Raw genomic sequence first — 11,606 nt, forward strand, 5'->3', positions numbered from 1 at the left:
TGCTTAGAGCTTCTTTCTCACTCTAGGAAAAGGACCATTTTCATGGAGGACTCTCCTTTTATGCAGTTGATAGTGTCATCAGTCCTATAATCAAGACGCGGCCCGAGCGGTGCCAGGGCCGTGGCGACTCCCCCGCGGGCCCCCCGGAACCAAGTCTGCAATGTCTTCTTTATGCTCTTCTAGGGTCTTCTTGATTTCCTTCATATCCCGTACTAGGGTCTCATTGTTCATCTTTAGTTCTTTGAGTAGCTGCTCTAGGTGTGTCTCTTCTGGTCTTTTGATTTGGGTGCTTGGGCTTGGGTTATCCATATCGTCTGGTTTTTTCATATGCTTTATAATTTTCTGTTGTTTTTGGCCTCGTGGCATTTGCTGACCTTGATAGGGTTCTTTTAGGGTTTGTAGACCAGTTGAAGTCCTTATCTCTAATTTATCAGATCTACAGCTTCGTGGAGTACACTTTCTCTAACTAACCAGCAGGTGGCGTCCACGAGCCACCTGTTCTCCACAAGCCAGATCTCCCCTGCTTAGCCTTTTTGGTGAGTGGGGGAGTGAGTCTTGTGGGGCCCAATTGGTGTCCCAAGCTTGCGTGTGTAGTTGGTGTTGCCTGCCCTGTATGTGGGGCGTGTTTCTGGGCAGTCGGGGAGGGGGGGTGGCCCTAACAATCAAATCTCCCTGATGATCCTAGAGTTTTAAAGCTACTGCAATAGTCTAATCCTTCAGTTCAGTCCTGCCACAGTTTGTCTCTGCCACTGACCCACAAGTCTTTGGTATTGGCGTATGGCTCCTGAGACTTGCAAGTGGGCCCCTCTTCCAGGCTGTGCACCCCGGGTCCTCTGTTGAGGGATGACTGTGCTATGTCACAGGTGAGTGCCGACCCCCCAGGGCAGTTCTGGGCTGCTGGGCTGTGTTGGGAGGCTCCCAGTCTGCTCAAATGATGGCTGAATGGGGCTCTGTTAATTCACACTGCTCCCCCTTCCCAGCTCTGGGACATTCAGCTGAGGTTGCAGGGAAGGCTAATGTCCACGCCCAGTTTTGTGGTGTGTGCCTGTTATTTGAAGCACTTCCGTCACACTGGGTTGTCTGGGACAGCTCTGGGCTATGGGGCTGGCGATGGGCAGGAGTGTTTCCTGTCCACCAGGATGGTGGCTGTGAGCGGACACCCCCCTTTTCTTGGGAAGTTGTGTTGTTTAGTGAATTTTCTCAGCCACTGGATTATTGCCTTTTGTCTCAGAGCTCTCTTAGTTCTGCTCTTGACTTGACATGCCCAAATTTCAATTCTTTGAAGCTTTCTGTATTGAGCTTCTTAGAGTAATTGTTTTAGAAAAAGCAAAAAGGATTTAAAAAAAAAAAAAAAAAAAAAAAAAAAAAAAAAAAAAAAAAACGGTCCTCCTCAGAGATTTAATGGGTTATTGAAATGCTAATAGACAAAGCAACGAGGGCCATTAAGGAAAGGTGCCCAGGGCAGAGAGATCAGCCTTGCTTCGGGATTTGGATATGCGCCTCAAGGCCTGATCTCCGCCCTTCCCCTTTCTGTGTTCACCAGAACTCCAAAAATCCTCTGCTTTTATTTTGGAGTTTTTCGTGTTGTTTTTGTTCTATGCCTGTCTCCTCTCTGCTGGGCTGGCTGCTCTCAGAGTCTCTGGTGTCTGGCCTCAGTCTATCTATGGTTGGAGTTTGAATCAGTAGAATGAGTTTCCGGTAAGAGCAGCCACTGCAATTCTCCCTTCTCCTTCCTGGAGCTGACAGCCCCTCCTCCCCCGGGACTGAGCCTGGCAGGGAGGGGCGCGGGTCCCCTGGCCGCAAAAACTTACAGATTTCGCTGATCTCAGCAGTTCCACGTTTTCATGAGTGTTGTATGAAGTATGCCCAAAGACAGATTGCTCTGTGGTGTCCAGTCCACGCAGTTCCTGGCTTTTTACCTACTTTCCTGGAGGAGTAACTAAAACATACAGCTCACCAGTCTGCCATCTTGCCCCGCCTCCCCACACTTACCTTTAACGTTCTGTTCCAGCTGGACTCCCAAGTAACCATCAGGCTCTGGGGCACTTCCTCACCTTTGTGCTTTAAGTGGCAGGACAATATTTCTGAAACATTAATGATGTAATTTCCCTTCTGCATTTTATTCTCCCCATTGAGGCTGTATGGCTATATGGTGAGCATTTCTGCAGCATATGCCGCTGTGCACACACATACAGTTGCTCAGGTTGTGCACTGGGTGAGCCTACACAGGTTGTATGCATGATGCTCCCTGGAATTGTGCAATGGAGAGCCCTGAGAAAAGATCTAACAACAAAGGAAAAGAGAGATGCTTCCAGGCTTTTATATTCAGAGGCTTAGCCTTAGGAGAACAAAAGGGACTTGGAGTACAGATAAATGGATGATTGTTAGATAAGCAAGATCAAGGATTCTTCAACCCCAGGTAAAGAAAGATTCCTTGGGCTGTCAGAGGGAGAAGTGACAAGTGCATAGAAGTTAGTGGCTCTTGGAGAAAGAGGACCCTGCACTCTGCTCCCTGGGTCAAGTTCAGGTGGGGGCAGGGGGAACACGGCAAAAATCCTCAGGGACAGATCTGGGTCCCGTTTCCCGGGTGGAGCTCCAGAAAAGAAAGGGCTACATGGTAGCTCTAAGAAGGTGGAACCCCTGAGGGCCCTGCTGAGCTTCCTGCATCCCAGCATGGGGTGGGGCAGTAGATAGATGTCAGGCTTAGCTTGGCACAGGTCAGTGAGGTGCAGGAACTGAAGGGCCCTTGTCAGGGTGCACCTTCCCGAGGCAGCCTCTGTGTGAACCAACAATGAGGGGTGGTTAGGGTGATTGCCTAACCCTAGGAGGCTGGAGTGGACAAGGGACAGCAAGGATCAGACCCTGCCCTCACCCTTTCATGCTCCTGAAAGTTAGATGCCAGTGCGTGGGGATGTGGGTCGGAGACCTCTGGCTGTTTCCCCCTGGGCTGAGATCAGAATGGAGACTGAGTTGTATAAGAGAAAAATAAGGCAATGTTTCTTGCAATCCTGAGTCTTGTGTGCCAAATTTGTTCCTTCTACAACAAACTGTTTTGAGGTTCTCAAATAGAAGCCTGATTGGCTGTCTTTGGCTTATACTACAGGTTGTTCTCCAGGGCTGCTTATCAGAATTCCCTTGGGGAACTTTTTTAAAAACCTTGCTTGGGCCTTACCATAGAGTTAGAGAAACATCAGAATATCTCCAAGGTGCTGCAGGGATGCAGGCAGGGCTGCCCTGAGCAAATCATTTGATACAACAGGGCCTAAAAATCAGCCAGTGAGGACTGGAGCTGAATCTGCTGTGTGCTCCTGGGAAAATTGCTTCCTTGCTCTCCTGGGTCTTTATCCATAAAAGTCCCCTCTCTTCTTGTGAGCAACTGAACACTCAGAAATCCCAAGAGGAAAGAACTGCCAAGGAGCATATGGCATTCCATGATTAGTGTTTAAAAGGGGAGACTTTGCCATTTACAAATGTGTTTTTAGTATTAACAGATGAAATAACAATAATAACAAACAACTACTTACCTAGAGGGGAGGGAAGGAACAAATGGAGGGTCAGGGATGGAGGCTGGGTTTCCCGGAAGGTACCTTTACATGGGTTTGACTTCGAAACAGTGTGAGTGTTTCACGTGATTATTAAACGTACTAACTCAAAAATGAAAATGATCCCTGAACATTGAAAGAAGCATGCAACTAGTGAATCTAATTGTCTGTGGAGTAAGTGGCATAACCACACATCAAGATCAATTACTTCAGTGATTTCATTGTACATACCTAGCGGGGTATATGCTAAGGACGAAAGAACTGGAAACAAATCTTAAACCATTTTCAGTAAAGCTGTCATTAGAAATAATATTGATATTATTATCCAAAATGATTCTACATCACGTTAGTAAAGTAAAGAAGATACATAATGACATTACTAGAAAACGAGATTTTCAGCATAAGTGAAAATAGATACAGATATGAAATTAAAGACTTCAAATAAAAATTATGTAATTTAAAATTTGAATTGGAAATATCAGTATAAACTTCTGTCTTCTCTTTGAAAAATACACACACGTGTATTTTTTGTATTTCCTGTATCTACGAACCCACAAAGACCTCGAAGCAATAACCAACTCCATAGCAATGAGAAACCCAGCTCCTAGATTGTAGTCTCTAAATACCATTCCCCATTAAAAGGGGGGACCTTTCAACAAAATGCGATGTGTGGACCCTGTTTAGATCCTGTTTGAACAGAGCAACTGTAAAGATACATTTATTAAATGATTGGGAAGTTTTGAAGACTAATTTGATATTTGATGAAATTAGGGGTTGCATTATTTAATTATTTGATGAAATTAGGGGTTGCATTATGGCTATGTTTTGTTTTGTTTTGTTTTAAGAACAGAACAAGTCTATTTTATTTTATTTTATTATTTTATTTTATTTTTATTTTTTAAACATATAATCCATCCTAAATGAACAATCAATAGCTCCTGGTATAATCACATAGTTATGCTTTCACCACCACAATCTATATGAGAACACTTCCATTCTGCAAAAAAAAAAAAATAAATAAATAAAAGAATAAAGAATAAAAAAAATTAAATAAAATAAAGGAGAAATAACAACAAGAATACCATACTCCTCCCTTATGTCCCCCTCTGTTGACATTTATGGCTGTGTTTTTAAAGGAAGACCTTATCCTCTAAAGCTATATACTAAAGTAGTCACAGATCACAAATCTCGGTTCTGCCTCAAAATGATCCAGGATGGGGAAGAGTGAGCCAGGGTAGAGAAGGAAAAAGACTGGACAAGTGGTGGTCATTGTTATAGCTGGAGAATGGTTACATGGGGCTCATTAACCTATTCTCTGTACTTTTGTATGTGTTTGAAAATTTCCATCAAAACACTTTTTTTAAATGGAAAGAAAAAAAGAAAAGGAGAGAGAGAGTGAGAGAGAGAGAGAAGAAGAGAAACATTATGTAATTTTCCAAGTTGAAGGAATTTTAGGTTGTCCTCAAGGGGAGAAGCCCAGGCTCTTCCAAGGAGCACAATTTCCTTCTGGTTGCCTCAAGGCCGCAGTGCCCATGGAGCAGGGAAGCACACAATTGGTGACCCAGGCAGGATTCAGGAAATGTGGCAGTGAATTGGATAATCCATTTAGAGGCGGCTGGCTCAGCTGGCCTGGTAGAGGACAGCCGTGAGCCCAGCACAGAGAGGACAGGAAGGGCCAGCAGTGGTCCCTGGTCTCCCTCTTCTCTGGCGACAGTGATTTTTCAGGTATTCGGTCCTGCTGGGAAGGCATCGGCTGGAGTCAGGGTATGGAGACACTCTTGGGATTCCAGGTTTAAAATATTTTATAACACTAATTTTGTTTTAGATTATGAGAATAAGATATTCTTTTTTAAAAGCAATTTTATTGAATATATTCACATACCAGATACTCATCCAAAGTGTGCAGTCACTGGTTCATAGTATCATATAGTTGTACATTCATCACCACAATCAATTTTTGAACATTTTCATTACTCAAAAAAAAGAATAAAAATAAAGAAAAGAACACCCCAAACATCCCACACCCTTTATCCACCCCCATTATTTATTTATTTATTGTCTTTGTTTCCTTGCTCATCTCTCCATATACTGGATAAAGGAAGTGTTAGTCGCAAGGTTTTCACAATTACACAGTCTTATTTAAGAATTATATAGTTATACAATCATCTTCAAGGATCAAGGATACTGGTTTACAGTTCAGCAGTTTCAGGTATTTCCTTCTAGTTATTCCAATACACTAAAAACTACAAAGGGATATCTATATAATGCATAAGAAGAACCTCCAGAATGACCTCTTGACTCTATTTGAAATCTCTCAGCCACTGAAACTCTATTTTATTCATTTCTCTTTCCCCTTTTGGTCCAAGAAGGCTTTCTCAATCCCTTGATGCCAGAGCCAGACTCATCCCTGGGAGTTGTGTCCCACATTGCCAGGGAGATTTACACTCTTGGAAGTCATGTCCCATGTAGTGGGGAGGACAGTGAGTTTACCTGCAGAGTTGGCTTAGAGAAAGAGGCCACTTCTGAGCAACAAAAGAGGTTCTATGGGGGTGACTGTTAGGCAAAATTATAAGTAGGCTTAGCTTCTCCTTTTCAGGAATAAGTGTTATAAGGGCAAGCCCCAAGATCAAGGGCTCAGCCCATTAAATTGGTAGTCCCTAATGCTTATGAGAATATCAGGAATTCCTCAGTTTGGGAAGTTTAATATTTCCACATTTCCCTCCAGTCCCTCAAGTAGGCTTTGCAAATACTTTTTTATTCTCTGCACAAATTATTCTGGGATAAATTGGGGCCTCATGCTAACCTGTACAAACCAGTAAGATCTCACTCCCTATTCAAGGTTCCATGTAGTTATGGTATTCAAATAAACTGACCATGCAAGTTAAATTAGATAGTGTGCTACAGAAGATATATATTTTGCACCAAATAAACATCTCTTCCTTTGATGTCACACCAAAGTTGAAGTTTGAAAAACTGTCATTATCATCTTTTACCCTTTAGTCTGAGTTGCCTTAGTCCTAACCAGAGCTGCTTCTTTCATATCTCTGTGAATGAATCTATCTTCTAAGTGAAGTCTGAACTCTCTTTCAGCTTCTTTAACTGTTGCTCTATGGGGTAATTCTGATTTTCATAGCTGCTGAACTCTAGCTCTAAGTCTCAGGTGTCACACAGATACTTGAAGTTCCAGGGAATGACCAGGTTGTATACAACGAGCTCAGCATCTCCGTATTTAGAACGAACCATAACAACTTAGAAATAGATGTGACTGCTGTAAGAGCTAACAATCTAGAAACCTTTACAATAAGCTTTCCCCTGATAACCCATGCTCTCAAATTCAATTCCTAGAGTTTGCACATTATATTTAGTCCATATTAGTGAGGCATTATAATATTAGTCTTTTCATTTCTGGCTTATTTCACTCAACATACTGTCTTCAAGGTTCATTCATCTAGTTGCATGCCTCACAACTTCTTTCTTTCCTGCAACTGCTAAATATTCCATTGTATGCATACACCACCGTTCACCCTTCCGTTCATCAGTCTCTGTACCCTTAGACCACCTCCATCCATTACAAATTGTGAATACTGTTGCCATAAACACCGGTGCACAAATGTCCATTTGTGTCCCTGTTTTCAGTTCTTCCAATGTATACCAAATAACGAGTTGCAGGATCATCTGGCAACTCTATACTTGGCCCCCTGTGGAACCACCACACTGCCCTCCAGATGGGCTGCACACTCTACTTCCCCACCAACAACAGTGAATAGGTACATCTCTCTCTCCACATTATCTCCAGCACTTGTATCTTTCTGAAAATAAGGTATTCTTAAGAAGATAATGTTGAATGAAAAGAGCCAGACACAACGGAATACATATTATAATATTTCTTTTATACAAAAATTTTAAAAAGCAAAATTAAATAGCATTGTTTAGAGATATATGATTAGGTGGTGATTTTAATGAAAACAAAACCAGGATGTGGACAAGATACCAGTGAGGATAATGGTTATCTTTAGGTGGGAAGGACTGGGTTATTAGGAATAGGAAGGAACCAGCTGGGGCTTCTGGGATGCTGATGTGGGTGTTTATTCTGTAATTTACCGAACTGCAGATTTATGTTTTATGCACCTCCCTCTAAATGTGCTACATTTCACAATGAAAAGATAAAAATAAAATATTTGCTTGTGAGAATTAGGAAATTTTGAGTCCAAAATAGAAAAAGAAAAACCGCCCACAACCCCTCCACATAAAAGTAACCACCTTTAACATTTTGCTGTGAATTATTTTGGAAGGGGTTGAACTAGGTGGCTAAGAAGATGGGTTCTGTAGTTAAACAGGACTGGGGTTCAAATCCTGACAGTTCCACTTACTAAATATGAGAACGTAGGCACGTTACTAAAGTTCTCACTGGCAAAGTGAGGGATAATAATAGATACCTGTCTTGGAGGGATAAAATGAAATAATGCATGAAGAACACCCAGAATGTAATGTTTAGTCAGTGTTGACTATTTTTAGCTCATGCAAGTCTTTCAAAAACTTAATGTATACACCTATTATGTATATAATCTGTGATTGTGTATATATATAATCTATATATTTTTTATGAAATTGTGATTGCAGTTCTTAGCAATTCTGACTTGAGACTTAAAAACAAAAACTAACAATTCTTTATTGAACTTTGCAGAGGCATAATGCTATACAATAAAGCCCGAACAATCTGGTACCACTTCAAAAGCTCTCTGTAACCAACTGTCTGCCTCTATTCTTCAAAGATTGATTATCTGCCTTTGCTTGCACTGTTCCCTTTGTCTGGCAACCCCTTTCCCTCTTTTACTGATTGAAAGTCTCCTCATTCTTTGAGACCTGGCCTAAGTACTGCTCTGTGAAACTCTCCTTGGTTTTCCCAAGTGGGGCAGGGAGAGTAGCCCTCCTACCTGCAGGTTTCCCGAGCTCTGGAAATCTTTGTGGAGAAGCCCACACTACCTCCTACCTCCAAGGCATAGGTGGGACCTGAGTCAGTGTTTACCAGTAAACAAAATGTGGTGGAGTGATTAGCAGAAACCTTTAGAGTTTTTCAGTACTTGGTATTTTTCAAAGTGCTTTCACATGCATGGTTCCGTATAATTCTTACAGGACTCTGCTTAGCCATAATAGGTTGTATTCGTAGAGATTTTGCCCTATACCATGTAAGTGCTGAGCCTGACAATGCACATCCTCTCACTTCATCCTTACCATGACCCTGGGAAGCTGGAACTGCTGGAAGCCCGTTTTCCAGATGAACAAGTGGAGGCTCAGAGAGGTGAAGTGATTTGCTCGAGTTCACACAGAACACGTTTGGGAGCCAAACACAATTCTGCTTGATTCCAAAGCCCTTGTTCCTTAACCATGAGGCGAGAGTGTCTCTCATCCTATTTAGAAAATTGAGAAAAGGGACCCCAGGAGTGTTTAAGTGACTTGGAAAAGGGTATAAACTAAGAGGCTGGTGACACTAACATTAGAGCCCAGGCTCCAGCCCTCTTGTCCCTCAGCTGTGCAGCCTTATTGCCCAGGAGCTCCTAGCACTACATGTGCCAAGTTGACTGATGCGAGATTACCTTCCGATCCCTGCCCCATCCAGGCTAATCAAGGCCAAAGGAGGACCTGTGAGGTGCTAGGGAGAGGCTGCAGACTTAGTGGGGGGGAAAGAGAAGTACCTTTTGATTTGTGAGCTGAGCCCCTTTGATCTGAAAATCCATAAGAGTAATTTAGTTGCACGCTGGGAAGTTTCTCCCTGCCATGGCCCTGCTTGCACTAGCTCTTGAACTTGCCGCTGTCCTCGAGCATTGTGACTCCCTCCAGGACAGCCCCTGCAGTGGCCCCCATGACAAATCAAGCATCAGGTGGAGTTATCATTCTGCCAGCACCAAAAAGGCAGTATTTTTGATGGTTGCAGCCCTTGGTATGACTTCAACATCTCTTTCCCACTGTTTGGCAGGGGCAGCTGTCCCAGAGCCTCAGCTGTAGGAGAAAGGCTTAGATTTAATAGATCTTTGTAGCAAATGCAAACTGGATCCTATCAACGCTGCTTGGGGATCCCCCAGGGAGCATCGTGGGTCACTTCTGAGAATAACCAGCTCTATCAAGAAGAAAGCAGGCTGAGCGCTGAGGCCGGCCTGGCATCTGGAATGCATGGGCTGCTGGGCTGAAGTCAGGCCCTGCAGCTGGTTGTTTGTCCTGTCGATCACTCTGAGCATAAATTATGGGAGGTGGGGGGTGGGAGGTAGGGGGACCAGCAGAGGATGAACAGCCCGGGAGCACCAGGGATCACTGGACCCCAAGGCTGGAAGGGATAACCACGGTCATCTTGTCCATGGCAAACCAGACCTACTGGGAATATTTCCCTGTTGTAAATAATTCAACCATGTACCCTACCTCAGTGCCTGGTACATCCTAGACACTCAATGAATAAATGTTGAATGGATACATGAAAACATTGCCTCCATAACTAAAAACTTTACAGCCAGGAAGTTCTGCAGAGAACTCTGAGAACATACATTTAATCATCAGCTGTACAGGAGTGGAGAAAAGTAAAAGCTCAAAGGCAGCACCTAGGTGTTCGCAGCACTCTCCCTCCTGATTATTGACCTGTTACTCTAATTTGCTCTATCACAGATAGGTTTCTAGGACTCTGGTGCCATGAGCTTTAGCATCATACATATCTGGATTCAAATTCCGGACTTAATCCTCTGGAGACTGACTTTTCTCATCAGTACAGTGGAGCAATGATTGCGCCTAACTCTTGGGCTATTGACAGAATTGCCTGAGACAAGACATGTGAAGAGTGCTGGCACCTAGTAAGGGTGTTGATAAGTGGTAATGGTTACCGTGACAATACAACAACCACAGGTCTGTCTCTGAGTCACCCTGTCCTCTGCACCCCTAACCCTAATCCAGTGACTCCCTTTGTCTTTAATACAAACCTCACTCTTTCCCATTTTTCCAAGGCAAGAATTTTTCTAATAGAACTTCAGTAAGAAGAGAAGGGTTGGGGAGCCCTTCTAGTGACTCAAAGTAAAATAAAAATTAAGGAAAGAAATGTTTGCCTACCATAAATTGGTTTGGCTGGCTTAGTTTACCTGATATATAGCCCTGAAATGCTTCTCTCTCATCATCCTTGTCTGAGGATCCTTAATCATAATGATTTATTATTCATGGATTGATTTATTATTTATTGTTTGTCTACTGTCTTCTGGGCTTAGAAGATTCAGTGCTGCATTAGAGAGACAATAAACAAGGAGTTAAATATTTGGAACATCAGATGTCATCAGTACCCTTCAGCCAAAGACCACCAGGAACACATCTCTAGTTGAACGAAGTTGGGTTTGTTGGTTCTTGGCATTGAGGGAGGATGTACACTGCAACAAAGCATGGGCTTCTCATCAAGACATTAGCAAGAACTTGTTATAGAGTTGGAATTGTGGTGGATGATTGTAGGGAGGGTACAAGGAAGTGAGGCTTTGTTCAGGATTGGAAGTAGGGATAACTGTATACTTGGGTATGTAAATAATTCTTAACTAGGAAGCCAGAAAAATGGAGTGATGCTAAAGCTGTAACTGGTAAAACCGACAGCAGTCATGCATCATAGCCAGAATATGGGGTGATTATCATGTTTTGGACAACATTCATGTTTCTGTCTGTCTTGAGACATGCTTACGGAGTCGTCTTGTTTTTGTCTTGATTTGTCATTCGTCATGGTCACAAAGTGACCTTGTCTGATGTTGTTCTGTGAAATTGTTTGTGTTCAACTGAGAACTACAGCCTAGCTGATAGTGCCAGGCCAGCTCCTCTTTCTCGTGGTGAGGAATGTTAGGATGAAAAGTGAAAGAGCTTGAGGGGGATAAGGTGTACCAAGTGGAGTGGGCTCTTGTTTTACAGGCAGAGCCAGGGAAGGCTTTGCTGAAGAGGTTGACATGTGAGTAGAGACTTGAAGAATATGAAAGAGGGGGCTTGTGTGGTCATCTGGGGGGTGAGTGTTTTACACAGAGGGATTACCAAGTGCAAAGGCCCTGACATGGGCCAGTTTCC

Source organism: Choloepus didactylus, chromosome 22, assembly GCF_015220235.1.
Source record: "Choloepus didactylus isolate mChoDid1 chromosome 22, mChoDid1.pri, whole genome shotgun sequence".
Taxonomy (NCBI): domain Eukaryota; kingdom Metazoa; phylum Chordata; class Mammalia; order Pilosa; family Megalonychidae; genus Choloepus; species Choloepus didactylus.